The sequence below is a fragment of the Opisthorchis viverrini genome (genome assembly GCF_000715545.1).
Source record: "Opisthorchis viverrini unplaced genomic scaffold opera_v5_12, whole genome shotgun sequence".
Lineage (NCBI taxonomy): Eukaryota > Metazoa > Platyhelminthes > Trematoda > Opisthorchiida > Opisthorchiidae > Opisthorchis > Opisthorchis viverrini.
The window spans coordinates 2,328,249-2,333,502 of record NW_008751668.1 but is presented as its reverse complement, the minus strand read 5'-3'; positions in this window follow the sequence as shown (position 1 = coordinate 2,333,502).

Genomic DNA, 5,254 nt, shown 5'->3' with positions numbered 1-5,254 from the left:
CAGACGATCGCGAGGGTCGGGTCATATAGGGTGGAAAAAGTACTGTCATAGTTTGAAAATAAACCGAAAAATCTCAGCAGACAAGCAGGAGTTTATCAGAGCGCAGTTCTGACATCGCTGGATACTCCGCCGCGAAATTAACACTGTGAAGGGTGGATGAATCGGTTACCAAAAGAATGCACACAACCATTCCTGAAAAGTATCGTCTTCAAATTCTGACCTAGTCAGGCCATGAACATATATTACAGTACGGGCTCGTAGCCTAGGTCACAAATCAACAACATACGACAAGGTTGCGATCAACCTGTCGGTCGAAGTTGTGTGTGTGTGTGTGTGTGTGAACGGCCAGCATAGAGATTGATCAGAACGGGAAACTCACTAAGAAAGCACACTACACGTTTGAGGCCATTGAAATACACTTCATTTAGTAAACTTGATATGATGGGGATAAGATTCCAACGGGCACATTTTTTTGAACAACAAAGCACCAACAGAGGCAAGACCCCTTAAAAACATCACTGAGTTTTAAGCTGCGAAAAAGAATTTGCACTGCGTCCATTTTCAAGAAGGCCTGAATCAGACACTAAGCTAGATGACCTCAACATTGTCTCGCGTGATATAGCACCAGCTAGCATTCCGACCACAAGGTTCCTTTAGATGAAAAGCGCAAGATCCAGGACGACTCACCTTACCAGTCTTTTACTTTCATGTTGTAACCTCAAAATAATGAGTTACAAGGACACTAATGTCCTCTAACAGTGGAAGCTATTCCTACTTTGCTGGGAGCGAAATTTTCAGTTCTCAAAATTTATGAGTGTCACCAGGAAGCGAAATTCTTCTCGGAGTGCATGCGCTATGGCTCTTCTTCTTTGGTGGGATATCTTTTTCATACAAATAAATGGAAAACGAGAGTTCCCAAAAGTGTAACCCTTTAAGCTGACACCTTTGTCATGTGTCAGTGTAGATAAACTGAGTACTGAAGCAACAAGTGCGAAAGTATCATGTATGTGGTGTTTCTAATGCATATGGTATAACGGAGAGGAATAAACAGACTGATTGACTTGGTTACCAAGACAGCGAAGTGACCCACTAAGATACTAATTATAGCCGAGACGCCACAGGTACATGTGTGGGGCAGTAAGGTTAGCACTGATTGACCGTAGCGTAGGTTCTGATAAAATTCCGGCATCTTTCTTGTGTAGCAATTCCGCTGGTCCAAATTCCAATGATGCGATGAACCGCAAACCGTTCAGCAATGCTGTCGGTGTGTTGGGCACTTCTGTAGAAATCCGAAAGTGGATTTCCAAGTGGTCGAAGCTTATGTTAACAAAGCCGATTTTGAGGCACCGAACTAGGGCTTGCGGACACAGGTAATTATGACCACACATCTTCAACTCCACAGATAGCTGGCGGCTACATTGCTACAATACTGATGTTGGATAGGTCAACTGACAAGGATATTAGAGCCTTTGCGGAATACACTTATTTGCACACTAATTTGGACATAACGGAAGACTCTCCTGAATCCCAGCTGAGTACCTCGTTTATGGAATCCTTCTACTAAATGTGCTACACAAAGGTTGTCCCATGTTTCAGTTGGTTCGATGTCCGAGGTATCGCATTATGGTTTCACGTAAGAAACTACTCACAAAGTTGCTGTAAACTCTTCGACAGCTCATGACTGATTTTGTCCTACTTGGGGCTCATCAGGAAGTTATCAAGTATCCGCCAACCTTATGTTCTGCTTGAATCTAAATTGCACAAAATTCGATACACCCACTCACTTGGATACCAATTAAATTTTCACGGGAGACTCGTCTGAATTCCTCGTTTATGGTATTCATCAACTGCATGTGTTGCACAGAGGTCACCTCGTGTATTAGTTTGTACGATATTCGAGGTAGGGAAGTTCACTCTTCGTGAAAGAACACGCTAGGTGTATGGCTGCTAGGATAGACCACGACCGGTTTTGCCTCTATTGGGCTTATCCGGTTACCCTGAGTTTCTATCAACCTTATGGAACAAAAAGATCTCTAAGGTTTTGCACCTGTGGTTTGGTCGCGCTGGTTACTATTTACTTCGGACAAGATGTCTATGGAACAAAAGAGAACGAACTGCTTACTGTTAACGGTATGTGACTCCGCTTGGTCGAATAGTGCCTTTAGCGCCCCCTCTCCTTTGCTTCCTGATGGGAAACCCTCCCTGTTTCGTTGTTTTGCTAATGGTACAAATGTGGTTTGCACTAGTATCATAATAGGCTCAGGAGACAATAGTTTCCTATTGTATGTACTTCTTTGTCGGTCGAACCTGCTTGTCGTTATTTTTTGTACCACAGCAATCTCTAGGAGTTGGGTGGAGAGTGAGGGCATTCAAGTGTGTTGCGTGGGACCCAGGAAGTCAACAGATGAACTGAATAGCGACCACATTAGAGGCTGATACGAACGGAAATGCATTACACTTATTCTTCCGTTTTCAGACAGAGTGAAATGCTATTTTCATGATACAGCCACTTGAAGTTTATATACTCTGGGAGGACACATTTGAGCGCTGGTCAACCGCGTCACCATGACGGACATGAAACGATGGCTTTTGTGGAGGTGTAAAACAACGGCCTGTTGCACGACAATTGGCTAGTGTCGAAGACTTAGCTGGAATGCATATAGAGTGGGGCAAAATAATACTGGTCCATGAAAGTTAATTGGTTCGAATGGTAGTGTGCAGGAAATTGATTGGAATCTACGATCCTGTGGGTCCCGTATGAAATGATGACTNGCTGATGCTTGCACTTGCCTGAACTTCATGATTGGCTGACCCCAGCTTGTTGTCCCGAATCCGAGTACCACGACTTCAGGCTCACTTGGTCATACGACGTCAAGCGGTGCTACATTCTGTCTAGGACCGAATTTATCACACTGCTGACAGGCCGCTTGCGTCCGAACGGCTGGCCGAAAGGTCGCGGTGAGGCGCGCATTGCTAGTGATTCACAATAAGGATGAAACAACCGTGCACTACTTTTCAGATTTTCAACAAATATTCGCTATACATACGGGACAGAATCTTCATTAAAGCTCCCAAATTTCCTCCACGCTACTGGCAAGTCTCGTCCTCACTGTCGAAAACCGTGAGGAGTGTTGGAACTTGTGGCTAGTTGTGTAAAGTAGTTCGGTTGACGCACAGTGTGATGCATTATTGAACGGTTGGAAGCGAATGTTCTGAAGATCACGGATAAGGACTTGTTAGGGTTAGCAGTATTGAGGTTCGGTAGCTGAGGTCAAGCGAAACTCAGGGATCCCAACAGACAGTGTGCCATGCGGTAACACGTCGGTGGAAATAGTACGAACGACAAGCATCAATCCTAGAAGCACGTAGGCTAATTTCTAGCAGCTTACGCAAGTACGGTCATATCTTGGGAACTTATGGACAGCACAGGCCTGTCAACGGACAGGTAAGAGTGAGAACAAATAACGGCTACTTAGAAAAAGCAGGATTCTAACGTTGTTGCTTGGACAAATAGAACTATTCATATCTATTCAAAACAGTCCGTAAAACTGTTCATCTGTATCACCTCATTTATAAATCTTTCCAATGGAATTCTAGGGAAAAACCTGCTTCTGACTTCGAAGATGTGGGGTAGACGAGTTGGGCGCAACAGAAAATAGTTATCTCCTTAAAAATTCGTCACTCAAAAATCCACCCAAATGAGAAAAGTAGCGCAACCTAGCTTGGTAAGCCAAAGTACCGGCAAAACTGCGAAGAAAAACTTCTGTGATATAACCAAGTTTAGTGTGAAATTCATTCGATCGAAAGCAAACCAAACAGGTCGTTAATGATATTGGATTTCTATGGTTTCAAACCGTCGGCGTGAGAGATGAATAAATTATCCGTTTGACAATCCACCGATGGTTTAGGTTCGTCACTCGAGGTGATCCATGTGTGGCTAAATACCATTTCCCGTGTGTGGTAGACTGATAAAATTTTGAACCCGATATAATACCTAGGTAATTTCTATCGTGCGAATTTCGAGCAAGAACAGATTGATGGCATCGGATTAGCCTGGAAACAAAGGTGAATATATCATAATCGATACGCCAACACAGCTAGCCAGAGGTCAGTTTGAAGTTTTGTTTACCGGGAAGGTAACTGGTGATTTACACAAGATGAAAACTGTGGTCAATAACCGACTGATCTCGATGGTTGCCCAGAGTAACAAGACTAAAACAAACAAACCGGTGCCATGGAGGACGTTTCTCATCGTTGCCAATCGATGATTTGTTCTCATATTCACCACAGGTAATTCTCAAGTTGGTTTGGAACACAAATAAATCGTGTGAACGAGCTTGACATGCTAGTCCTAAGGATGAGTAGAGGAAAAGACAAAATACAAAACCGGCTACTGCTAGGCAGCATAAACAAACGTTCGGCGACCATGCATTTAATGGCGAAGAAAAAACACGATTGAACATCGCGTTTCCATCAGGTCCCAATGGTTTCTTGCACGCTACTTCCGCTGGAATGTGCCTCTAACGAACTGTGCTCATTCGGAGAAGACGAAGTACAGTAGATTGTCGTGATATCATAATATATCAACAAGAAACGCGAAAACGAAGCAAACGCTCAGCTGTGCATGACTACTCTGAGTGCATTGGTTTGAGACGAGAATATTTACGTACACACACATTCAAGACAGTCTGGTCGTCCAACAGTACGTAACCAGAGGACCTAGCAGGCCGGTGACAGAAGTCGGTCGACAGGCTGGACAGTTGTACCCCGACGCAGGGTTGAATGCTTATAATCATGAATTACACTCAGCGACATTCGGCATCCCCCACTTGTGCGCAGAACCGCAGGCTATTGTGACCTTTGAGCCTGAACACCGTGTAAGCAGATTCTTCTACGCAAGATGGATGAGTCCCCATCAAAGGAAAACACAGTATTGTCGTTTGCAGCTAAGTAATTATGCGGTCCAAATTGGGACCGTCGGAAATTAGAGGCCATCAGCTGGATGGTTCCAATTAGTTGGGTTCATAAGGAACTTTTTCCATTGGTCAAACCATATAGATTAACTGGACGACTATTGTGAGTCAGAGATTCATTGCGGTGTTTTTGGAACCAACGCTTTATGATAGTATGATGGTAGGTGAACATGCGATACTGCGTTTTCAAGAATTTAACGCACATTCCTTGAGGGGAGTTTCCTATTTATTTATTTATTTATTTATTTATTTATTTATTTATTTATTTATTTATTTATTTA